This window comes from Pan troglodytes, chromosome 7, assembly GCF_028858775.2.
Source record: "Pan troglodytes isolate AG18354 chromosome 7, NHGRI_mPanTro3-v2.0_pri, whole genome shotgun sequence".
In the NCBI taxonomy this organism is placed as follows: Eukaryota; Metazoa; Chordata; class Mammalia; order Primates; family Hominidae; genus Pan; species Pan troglodytes.
The window spans coordinates 121,864,344-121,877,798 of NC_072405.2; positions in this window are offsets into that span (position 1 = coordinate 121,864,344).

Consider the following 13,455-nt stretch of genomic DNA (forward strand, 5'->3'; position numbering starts at 1 on the left):
AGCAGCTTGGGCAACATAGCAAGATCCTGCTCTAAAATTTTTTTTTTTTTTGGTAAGAAGCTTCAAAAACTTTCAAAAGTTTAAACTATTTTACATTACCTTTCAAAAGTATTTTGCTATTGACTGTGCAGCTTAAGAAATCTTCAAGTGAAAAATTGAAGCAAATTAAGATCCCTACAAACTAATTTATTTAGCAAGAAATAGTAAAAGAACTGTTTGGTGGTATCTTTCTCTAATTTATGAATATATTCACAATCTGAAGTTCAAATAAAATTATTAAAATATCTGAGGAAAAATGTTTATTCAAAAAATTTACTTATCTTTAAGTTATAAATTAAAAATTTACTTGAAGTTTCTTAGCAGAGAGCTATCCAAATGAGACACAATCTCATTAATATACTTTCTGGAATATTGACTATGAATATGGACAAAATAATTACGTCTAAAATCTGCAGAAAGTTTTTATTTCTTAAGAAATGCCTCTACTTCTGTCAGTTACTAGCCTGTTATTAAACAAATGATGGGTATGCATTCCTGCATAAAAAACAAACTCATTCTTAAATTCCCTTCCACAGGAATCTGATTATGTTATTAAGATACTACAGGTACTACCCTCACTACAAGAATAATGTGAAATTCTAAGATATAGGTAGAATAACATTTTAAGTGAAATAAAATGAATAACTGCAACTTAACTGCAATAAATACAAAATAATTGCATACTTGAAATACTCCAAAACTCTTCTTCCAATGTAGAAAGAATGTATTCAATTACACATAATGTTTATCTAAAATTAACTAATATTTTAAACAAACATATTTAAAAGGTTGGTATATATAAAAAGAGTTTAATATTCTCAACACAGAAAAGTCAGTGAATGTAACCATGATTTTAAAATTAGTGAAGAGAATGTCAGAGTGGCTACAGTTTAGAAATTAATTAATTACTACAAGATGAGGTAGATTGTTAGGCAAGAAGCAGTTAATCTAGAACTTTATTAACTGGAAAAGCATTGGAGGGTTTATGATTTTATGTTTTGAAAGGATCATTTCCACTTTTCTGTAGAAAACAGACTATAGATTTTTGTATATATGGGAAATAAATTATATAAAAAATAGAGTCAATCAATGTCATTGTGTGTGAGGACACCTAAATAAAGCATCGTTGTGTCGGACTTGCTATAATCTCCTCTTCCCACTTCTGCTTTTCTAAAAATATCCAGCCTCATTTATATGCCTCAACTTTATGTAATAGGAGCTTAAATATTTTATAAGAAAATGGAAATTAAATCACAAAATATGAAAAATATTGACAGGTGTACATCTCAGTAAGAAGATATCTATATTATATATAGATATATTATATATAGATTATATATATAATATAGATATAGATAGAAGATATCTATCTTCTTACTGATACTATATTCTTACTGAGAGGAATGAAAAGGGCATTAAAAAATTCAAACAAATATCTTAGGTATTATTTTATATAGAGTTTGTAGAAGCTACAATAAATTAAAGATGACTAACAATTATAATAATGTTTATATATATTGATTGGCTTCTCATCCTGAATTTAAGAGGATTGTTTCTCACTTTAGCTGTTTTGCTTAAGTCAGTCTACAAACTGCCACTTCACTATAGTGGGCAATCTTATGTTTTCCATAACACAGTAAGGAGCAAATACAAATAGCCATTGAAGATTTAATCCTAACAAGACTTTAAGGGAACTCATGGGGATTCTCCTTTTAATTGGTAATTTAATGGCAAACTCAAGTGTCTTGTTTAACAAAATGCACTAAGTTACCCTAGTCCACTGGTGAGAGACAAAACTTTATTTCACTGTTAGGAAAGCCTGATTTTGTTTCAATGGTTCAATATATTTCTCTTGTTTTAACTGTGAGAGAAAATTGACAATGTACTTTCTCAGGCAAAGCTGAAGAATCCATATTCTCTAAATTCAAACTTAAACTAACCAAACCAAAGAATAAGTCATTTAGTAGGAATGAAACTCTGTTAGATAATGCAACATTCCTTCTCTGTTCATAATCTTCATTTCTCCTATTAGCATACATTTCTCCCAGTAGCCAGCTAGAAAAAAACATAATTTCAGAACACTGTGTTTCTATAATTACAGCTCTCTGCTATACTTTTGTCACCCAAGTCAGGTCTTGGGAGATTCTAAGATCTTGTCTTCTCATCAGGTTCTACTTGCAGTGAGGGTATAGCTTGTATTTGTCAAATGAATTAGTGCCTATTGCTGCTGTAACAAATTCTAACTAATTTATTAGATTAAAACAAAAATTTATTATCTTAGAATTCTGGAGGTGAGAAATCTAAAACCAAACTGTTAAAGGGGCTCAGTTCCTTCTAAAGGCTTCAGGAGAGAATCATTGCCTGGCTCATGGCCGATTCCTTGAACTCCAGCTTCTTGCTTCTATCCCCACATCTCCTACTATGGTTATTCTACTGCCTCCCTCTTACAAGGATTCTTGTGATTACATTGGGCCTCTACAGATAGCCTAGGACAATCTCACTACCTCAATATCTGCAATTTAATTACATCTACAAAGCTTCTTTTGCCATGTAAAATAACATATTCACAAGCACCAGGGATTAAGACACGGACATCTTTGGGGCGGACATTAATCATTTTACCACACCAAATTAACTGAGATTTTTGTTCTCCTTCCTGGAATTCAGCTCAAACAACATATGGTGGTGGGCGATTGGAAGAATCTTTCTTAGGCGTATACTCTCTTGGTTTATCTCCATGTGCCAACTCCGCCCTCTGATTATACAGATTCTTCCCTTGCCTGAGAACAAGTTAATCCTGCTCTTTTATTCTTTCAGGCATTATGCCTTAAACCCAGCATTTTAAATGTCCAGGATAAGAATTGGTATCTTCATAGTTTTTAGCCTCATGTATTATATACTGTAAGAGCCAGTATGTGTAAAACACCATACTAATTTCCTCCATAACAGATATTAGTATGAACTAATACTACATATAGAAAAATGTTTCTATTGGTATACAGCAATGTTTACATTGTATATCACATTTGTACATAGCAAGGGGAAGAAAGAAGAAATCCCTGCTTAAGGAATATACATACCGTATTTCAGAGATGTATTAGTCCATTCTCACACTGCTATAAAGGACTACCTGAGACTGGGTAATTTATGAAGAAAATAGGCTTAATAGACTCACTGTTCCACAGGCTTTACTGAAACCATGACTAAGAGGCCACAAGAAACTTACAATCATGGCAGAAGGGTGAAGGGGATGCAAGCATCTCATCACATGGTGGCAGGAGAGAGAGAGCAAGCAGAGGGGGAAGTGCTACACACTTTTAAACAACCAGATATTGTGAGAACTCACCCACTATCATGAGAACAGCAAGGGACAAATTCACCCCCATGATCCAATCACCTCCCACCAGGTCCCTCCTCCAACACTGGAAATTAGAACTGGATATGAGATTTGGATGGAGATACAGAGCCAAACCATATAAAGAGGTATCACCTGCTGATATAAAATTGTGTGTGTCTCCTTTTGCAGTTATGAATCAGGTTAGAATAAACATCAAGGACATCTTTAAAAAGGAGAAATGCTAGAGGAAAAAAGGTAAAACATATAACTCGTGAAGAACTAAACATGATAATGTCTGAGAGAGAATTATAACTGCTAAAACCCATAGCCATATTCCAGAATACTTTAATATTCCCCACTCTCTCAAGACATGATATTCTCCAGGCCAGCATTAGATAATAAGGGAGAAAAATCTTGATGGTACAAAATGTCAGTTATAAAAGGACATATTGTACCAATGTAATTGAGTTTATACATAACTCTCTTCCACGTTATAATGCTATTCTCTTTGTTCCTAGAAATATGTGAAGTGTAAACAATCAATGGTTTGGCCAGTGTTTCAGCTAATCAGAGCCTTTTGGAGTAACCAGAGATCAATTTGGCTTTACTGCCCAGGAGATATTCTAAAATCTTTGGACCTGGAAAATCCGATGCTTTACGGAGAGCAAAAGTGAGCATCAGGCCTGTAACAAAGCCTTAAATAGAATGTCTAGAAGTATGTGAGCAAAATTGGTCTCACACTGATTAAAATATTTTACCAATAGAAAGGAATGTTTAACTGTAATAAAATTAAAAGCAATCATACACACAAACAAAATGTCATTTCAAATAAAAGTTTATATTAGGATTTATATAAGATGCATAAGTTTCTCTAAGTAGTAATTTAAAATAAGCCAAGCATGTGCAAACTTATCAAAATACCTAGATAATGTATAGAATAATGAGGCTCTGAGTCCGTCTTCTCATTTCCTTCCTTCTTTAAAGAAATGGAAATTGTTCAGTGAGAGAAATAAGATTTCGAGGGCAGCCCACAACAGGGCATTTTGACAGTTCATTTTAAAAATAAAACATTGAAATGCTTTACATTCAAGATGCCAAAAGATCAGAAAGCTCCGGACACGAAAGATATGAAGCTATGACCTGGAAACACAACCAGGGCCAAAATAGGCAAGGAGGGGAGGAGAGACAAAGTTGGCAAAAATGTAGTGGTGATAATTTCAGATCACTTGAAACCCTGTGATGATGACCACACCTTTAATTAGTCTTTGCCATGAGATGGTATCCAACTGAGAAATTATACTGGCACGATGCTCAATTCATAATTCTTTTTTTGTGCTTAATAGAAATGTGAAGACATTTGGGGCCCTTGGAGCTCAAAACATTTTAAAAATCTATCCTTTACTTTGGTGCCTAGAATGAGATGTTTTTCCCCATCTGTGCGAGACTCTGAATTCCTTGATTTCCTGTGACATCTTTAATTTCTACTTGCAACAGCAAATACTTTCTGAGCTTTTCTTTTTTTTTGCTTTCTTTTTATCATGAAATGCCTTGACAACAGATACTAAAGCTCTGACCTTTGCTGAAATCTCCACTAGAGCTAAAAGTTTAGAAGACCAATAATCCACTTTCCAAGTTACTAAATATTACCAATTTGCCACCACATGTAACAAATCATTATGATTTAAGACTCTAAATTTTATTTTCTCTTTTTGTCATATGTATATAACTATCAAAACAACTATCACGTATTTACTTATTTATTATTATTATTGTTCGATTTCAAAAGAACTTCAGCAGTGCCCAATTTCTATTGCAAGTTCTATATTAGCCTAGAGGAAAAAAATTGCTTTATGAATAAAAAAAAAAAAAGCAAAAACAGATATTTCACTGGCTTAGCTCATTAAATATTTATCACTTGCTAATGGTCAATTTTGTATGAACCATTGGTCCTCCTTTTTACTTTATCTGTACCATGTGGTCTCCAAAGTCACCGAGACCTAGACAGGTGAGAGAAGGAAGAGGTTCTTTAGTTCCTGTAAGACTCAGCTATGAAATAATGCTGATGTTTCTATTCCTATTTCATTGGTCATACATCAAACCACCAGCAAGGGAGTCTGTGACATGTCAAGAAGCAAATGAATATTTGGAGAGTACTAACAGTCTCTGCCGCACTAAAACCTGTTCAATACAGTTGTTATATAGAACATGGCATGCAAGAGATATTTAGTAGGAACCCTAAAAATAAAGAATGCAGGCCTCTCTCTGGAAGAATGAGGCAGCGTCATTGTCTGGGGTAAATACCCGGGGTTCATCATCTGGCACCAAGGAGATTAAGGACACAGACACACACTAGGAGTGAGTTTAGGAGCAGAGGTTTATTAAGCAAAAGAAAGAGAAAGGAGCTCTTACAAGCTCTCTCCTTTGCAAGAGAGAGGGGTTCCCGAAAGAGAAAAGCCAGCCCGTGGCCGACTGCACCAGATATTATAGGTAGGCTTGAGGAGGCGGTCTGATGGACGTAGGGCCAGCAAATTGGCTGACTAGGTGTGACATTTACATAGCGTGGGGAAGGCTGGTCTCCCCACCCTAACCTTATTATGAAAACAGAGTATTTGCGTGTCCAGCACCATATTGTCCTCTCCTTCCTCTACAAGTGGATTGGCAAAGGGAAGGGAAGATGGAGCTGCCATTTTGAACATGCCTAGTCCCAGGCAGCCTTTTCCTATTGGCACAGCTGCTGGCATTCACCTGTGCAAGCTTCCTGTTTGCTTGCCTATGTCTGCAGCTGCATTTTACAAGCTTCTCTTTGTTAGAAAAGAAAATGATTTGGGGACTGCTTTTCATAAAAAGGAAAACCTTTCCAAGGACTCCTGTACCCTCACTATCTGCCTAAATTATTTCTTCTCATCTCCTATATCAGTAATAAACAGTGTTTTTTTCTTTGAAAGTGGAGTTAACATTCTGCAATCCCTTTCCCAAATATAAAAGTTTCAGAGCCCTATTATCAAAGTGCATTATTAAGAGATATCAATTGGATCACTTTAAAAAAAATATTTTTGAGAACTACAAATAGTATGACCTTTTCTAGTTGCTTATGATATAGAGGTAAACAACAAAGAAAAAAGCTCCTGTCCTCGTGTAGCTTACTTTGTAGAAGCATGAGATAGAAAAATAAATTGAAACATTTAGATATTGGTAAGCGCTTGAGTGGTAAGTGGGGTGAGAGTTAGTGGGTGACTTGAGGAAAGGGGTTTGAATTTAGAACAGAATTGTCAGAAAGTGACTGTGAAAAGTTGACATTTGAACAAAGACATGAAAGTGTCAAATTACCATTGCCTTGGCCAAAAGCAAAACAAAACAAAACAAAACAAAACAAAAAACTCATGCTTACATTACTAAAAACATGACGAGAATTTTTATATTTGGGCTTGGTGAAATTAATAGCATTATCTATTATTTTTGAGTGCACAGTATGCTAGAGCCTACGTCTATGCATACTGGATTTCTGTGTCTTTAAAGGTTGTTTTCAGAGAGAAATCTTAATGAGATTATTTGTGTGTGGCTGACCTTAGAAATTATACTTGGTAAAATATGAAATTGAGTATCAGACATCTGTCTTTTTAGAGATCCCTCCCTGATCCTTTTCTTCAATCTTTTTCCATGTCTTTAGGCCCCTCAACCAGTCTCTATTCCCTGTTAACATTCTCCTACAATTTCCTTTTCTTTTTCCTAAAACTATTGGTCAGAATTTTGGCTATCTCCTAAAGAAGACTTATTTCATCATTAGAAAAACCACTTTCCATCACTTTCAACATCATTCTCTTCTTCATTTTCATCTTATTCCGCTGGCAAAACTTTGGCTGTGTTTACATAGAATTATCCATTCCTCTGAACCTGAACTTAAACACCTGAATCAGTTGAAGAAAATGCATACTCTGAAGGTTGCTCTCCTGCTGAATTCAAAATTCCTAAGTCAATTTGATTGTTATGCTCTCTAGAAACTATTATATTTTACCATCTCTTTTCTCTTTCCTCAGAACATTTTTTCTGTGTACTTATTGCTGAGAAAATTGAGCCACAAGCTACCACAACCACACTTATCCACTTATATCTATAGCCAAATACTCTCTCTTACCTCCTGTTACTTTGAATAAAATATGTGCTACAAAGGCCAACCTCCCTCGAGTAAACTAGATTCTCATCCCCTTTTTCTCACTCAGTGATTGTGTTGTAACAGTTTCTCCTCTCTCAGTCCTTTATCATCAAATTTTCTCTCATATGGATTATTCCAATAAGCACACAAATGGATTCAGAATCAATATCCTAAAAAGAAGAAAAAAATCATTTTACCGTACATGGCCCTTTAGTTCCTCTTTATTTTCAGGAAAATTCCTTGAAAGAGGTATCTTTTCCTACTGTCTCCACTTCCTCTACTTATGATCTCAGGCTTTCTCTCTTATTTCACAGCACTGTTCTTGGCAGTTACCTTCTCGATACTGACAAATCCAATTTTCAGTCATCAGTCATCTCAACTGATCAATTAGTAGCATTTGACACAGGTGGCCACTTCTTCTATTTTAATATACTCTCTGCACTTGGCTTTTAACACCACTGTCTCTTATTTTCACTCCTTATTATTCCTTCTCAGATACTTCACTGCTTTTTTTTTTTAACTTTTACCTTATTTATTTTTGTTTTTTAATTGTAAATTGACAAATTTTAGTTGTATATATTTATGGGTTACAAAGTGAGGTTATGATTTCTGAATATAATTGAAATAATTAAATCAAGATAATTTTTAGTAACATATTCATCATTTCAAGCACGATTTCTTGTGAGAACATTTGAAATTTACCTCTGAGAAATTTTGAAATGTACAGTACATTACCGTTTACTATATTTACCACATTCTGCAGTATAGCTAAAAGGAAGTAAAACATTCCATCAGTGGATAAATAGCTTTAAAAACACAATATGTGTGTACATACATATAGTATTCCATTGTGTATGTGTGTATGTATATATCTATATATACAAATATACATATAGATACACACACACATATATACAGAGTAGTATTCCATTGTGTGTGTGTGTGTGTGTATATATATATATATATATATATATATATATATATATATAAACTTGAGACTCATGAGTCACCACTTAACTTATACTTGACCTATTTGTCTGTCTCTGTCTTCTCCTATGGGCTTAGAAACTGTGTAACTAGGTATTTGTTTAATTTAAAGATCTATTTCTATTGCTTAGAAGAGTACTTAAGTCATTTACAGTGGCTCAAAAATATTTGCTAAAGGAATAAATGAGTCTGCCTTAGGACATGTAATATTTTAAAGGATATATCACAAATGTAATTTGTAATAAACAGTTTATCCATATCTGCTTATTCTTTAACATTTTTTCTTCTACTCAACTATGTGCTGTAATTTACTGGAGATAGCATGTGGTGTGATTGTATCAAAGTAAATACTCTGCTTCTACTGAAGCTCTGTGAACACTTTTGTGTCTTGTAATTTCTGTAAGATTGTTGTCCTTTCTGTCATAATCGTTGCTCTGAGTTGGAGTGATGATAAGGTACATTAAAGCCATTTGGAGAAAAGGTGTCTTTTGAGACTAAAATGGAAATGGATTCCTCATTGCACAACAGTATGACATACACTGTTATTTTTCCCTCTAGGCAATATTTTTTACCTGTTTCCGACTGAATATTTTGAAGTTAGTAAATGAGAGTTCAAATATAAAAGAACAAAAATGCAAACATGAACATAATTTTCAGTAATTTCTAGCAGTTTTATAACTAGCACCTGGCATCATTTGGATACAGGAATATGAAAAATATAAAATACAACTTTTTGTTTTGTAGAAAGAGTCCTAGTATACCTGAAATCTAAAGTAAGAAAGAATTTAATTCAGTATTACACCTGTAAACCTTTAAGCATCCTGTTCATGGAAGTATTGTCCTTATTTTTAAAATTGATCCGTCACTTCCAGTTTGATTCTGGATAACCTAAGCATGTCACTTTTGTATTATTTATGTTTATTCACTTTAAATTTGATATATCCTATTAAATATCTGATACAAAATTTCTGAGTTGCTAATTAGATGCTATTCTCTGTATGACTCAAAATGTTCAGTGACATGCTTAGACATGTCTCTCTAATTACCTTTAACAAATTTAATAGTCCCTGCTGCTTTCTAGTATTGGTAATTTTAGAACTGGTGGAAATTAAGGAAACCAACATTATAATATAGTAGAAGAAGAAGAAGATATAGGGACACACCCAAATCTCAAATAGAAATTATTTAAATAAAAAGTTATTTAAATAAAAAATCCTGTCATAAGTTGGGTTGTTTCCCACATAAGAAATATATTTGCTTCTAAACTAGTAGACTAACAAATTTTTGGAGAAATATCTCAATGAACATCGACTTTGCTTTTAAGTAATTAAAAACTAACTAAAACTCGCCCAAAGAGCTTAAATCTAGACACATGAGATGTTTCTGAATATGCTTCAAAGGGCTTACTAATTCACTGGAAATAAAAGGAATTAAGTATAGAAGTTGGGAAGACAGAAACATTACTACCTATTTTAATCATAATCTAGACTATGTGAACACTATAGCTCTTTAGATATAGCAGAGGTCATCTCGAAAGAAAAGAAAAATGATATGAATGCAGATACTTATGGCTCCTAATTGGTTTAGTGATCTGTTTATATTCTATATTCTACATTTTGGTAATGGATTATGCAAATTGTGAAAGTATAGATCAACACCATATAAAATTGGATTAAGAGTGGGAAGCCAGGCACTTCTCTTCTATTATTTTACTTTTCACTTCCTTAAAAGAGATACCATTTGCATACCATAAAATTCACCCATTTTAAATGTACCATTTTCAATGTCTTTGTGTTGGGAACATTCAATATCCTCCTTCTAGATACTTGAAACTGTATAAGAATATTTTATAGTTAACTACAGGCATAGCTACCAGAGTGACATAGTGGAAATATGCTGGGTTCATAACCTGCAGGTCGATAGAAAGAGAAATAATTTTAATGATAAAAGCATAAGTAATTAGTAAGCTGAAACACATAACCTTTATATACCTAACAACACCCTCAGTGAAATATATACAGTCAAAACATAAAAAATAAAGAGAATTTGCTAAAAACTATATCAGTAAGCTTTATGTATCTTTCAAACAATTTGAAAGTATATAATTAATCTCTATTACATATACATCATATTTTTCTTGTTTAGAAGGCAAAGTCAATTATATGTCTTGCTTTATTTTAATAAAAGTGAGAGAGAATTTTAATAATCAAATGGTAAATGTTTTATTTCTATGAAAATAATATATATTATTCCTTTTTGTTCACAAACAAACAAATATGTCACAAATAACATTTGGTTTTAGGCAGATTGGGTTGCTTTAGCAAAATTCCATAGACTGGATTACTGGATTCCTTAAACAACATACATTTCTTTCTTTTTCTTTTTTTTTTTGTTTTTTTTTTTTGGAGACGGAGTCTGGCTCTGTCGCCCAGGCTGGAGTGCAGTGGCGCCATCTCCACTCACTGCAAGCTCCGCCTCCCGGGTTCACACCATTCTCCCCCTTCAGCCTCCTGAGTAGCTGGGACTACAGGCCCATGCCAGCACGCCCAGCTCATTTTGTTTTTGTATGTTTAGTGGAGATGGGGTTTCACTGGGTTAGCCAGGATGGTCTGGATCTCCTGACCTCGTGCCTCCCAAAGTGCTGGGATTGCAGGCAACAACATTTATTTCTTACGGTTATGGAAGCTGGATAGTCTAAGATCAAGATGCCAGCAGATTCAGTGTTTGGTGAAGGCCCTCTTCCTCACTCACCTTCTCATTGTATTCTCACATGGTGAAGTGAGGGAGAGAAAGTTCTTGTGTCTCCTCATCATTTTACATGGGCACTAATCCCATCATAAGGCCTCACTCTACCTCCCAAAGGGCTCATCTCCTAAAACCATCACATTAGTGATTAGAACTTCAATATTTAAATTTGGGGAGAGAGAGAAACACTCTAGTCCATATCACATTTAATTCAGAAAAACGTGCAAACATAGTACACATGGTCTCCCAGGCCTTGGCACTGCCTAGCCCTGTGTCAGATGTAGGGAGCCACTTCATAGCACAAGAAACCTGCAGCCCACTACTTGTATCATGTACATCTTCCAGAAGCCATCAGTCTAACGCTGCATGGGACAGCCTGTCAAATATAGAGTAACCTATCAACTTAATGACAATATTTTTATGATGCCCATACTACAGGATGGAATTCACACTAAGAACCAGGGACCATTCAATAATACTATGTCCCCAGTGGGTATATTTTTGGATCTAGAAATCAAGGGGGAAGCAGAATGTCTCCACTCACAATCTCCCTCAGAAGGGACCTACCTGGGCTCCACTTGACCTAGGTTGCCACATTTCTATCTCTGGGCTTTGAGTGTTCGGAAGTCCTGGTCCTGAGGGAGATGCTTCTGCCAGAGCACATTAGGAGCCCCTTGAATTAAAGCTTCAGTTGCCACATAAGCACCTGGACTCTTCATGTCAAAGGTCAGTGGCCAGTAAGAGTCATTTCCAGCCTGATTCCCCAAAGGAGGTGAACTGCTGTAGCCCAGTGGAGGCATCTGGAATGGGTGTGAGACCACATGTTTCTCTTGGACACCCCTGGGACCACTTAGCTTCCCAATTCTGACAGTGCATGTACAAATGTAGTGACCAGCCTGAGGAAGCATGATGACTGAATGCTACTGTGGCCAAATGAGCCTCTGGAACCAGCAGAGCAGTGAACTGATGGTGAGGGGGGATTGGGGTGGTCGTGGAGGAAAGAAACAGGGGCTGAAATTATCCCACTAGCCTTCTTTTTGTAAGGAAACATTGATTCATGAGAATCCAGGAAGAGCTGCTCCTACAACATATACAAAGAAGTGGATCCAGCCCTGCAAGGTGTACTGTGTTGTATACAGTTTTGTACCAGTAGGATCTCCCCTTTGGCAGGCTACTACTATCCAGTGACAGTAGCCTTTACTGCCAGTCCTTTTGGGGGACTTTGCTGAAGTGATCACATCTTTCTGGGGAGTGGACTACATCTAATGACTCAATGTAAGTTTTATAATCCCAGCCCTTTTGTCTAAACTCAGGACAACTCTGAAGGGCATCCTAGCTCCAAAACTCCCTGCAGGGTAGTGCAAGCCTCCCTTGCCCAATCTGCTATCTTCCCTTCTCTTCTGCAGGGTTGATCCCAAGAGCACTTCAGGAGGCTGAGGCAGGAGAATGGTGTGAATCCAGGAGGCAGAGCTTGCAGTGAATGGAGATGCGCCACTGCACTCCAGCCTGGGCGACAGAGCAAGACTCCACCTCAAAAACAAAAACAAAAACAAAAACAAAGCCTATGGAATTTTGTTCATTTTTGCAATGAATTTATAAATCTATGAAGAGATAACTGACTTCTTAACAATATTGAATCTTATAATTTATTAACATGTTATATATGTCTTCATTCAGTTAGATCACCATTAGTTTCTCTTAACAAGAGTATTTTCGTTTTCAGTTTATAGGTCTTCAATGTTTCACTAAAATTTCCCTTAAATGTGCTGTGCTTTTAGATGCTAAAATATGTGGTATTAAAATGATCATAAGTAGGATTTAATTAATTTGAATTTCTAATTTTTTATTAGTAGCATATTAAAATTAAATTGACGTTTGCTTACTTATGATCTTACTAAATTCACTTTTTATTTCTAGTAACTTTTGGTAAGATTATTCAGAATATTCTGAATAAGCAAACATATATGTGAATATAGAACATTTACTTCTTCTTTTTTAACGTGTATGACTGTTTTTTTCCCTTCCCTTAAAACAATGGCTAGGACCCTTAGTATAATGTAGGATAGAAGTCGTAAGAATAGAAGTTTTTACATTTTCTATCACGACACCTTCAAATTCATTGATCTTTAATTTTGCTGTGTTTAATTTACTTGTTATTATAACATGCATTTTTGGAATTTCAATTATTGTATTTTGT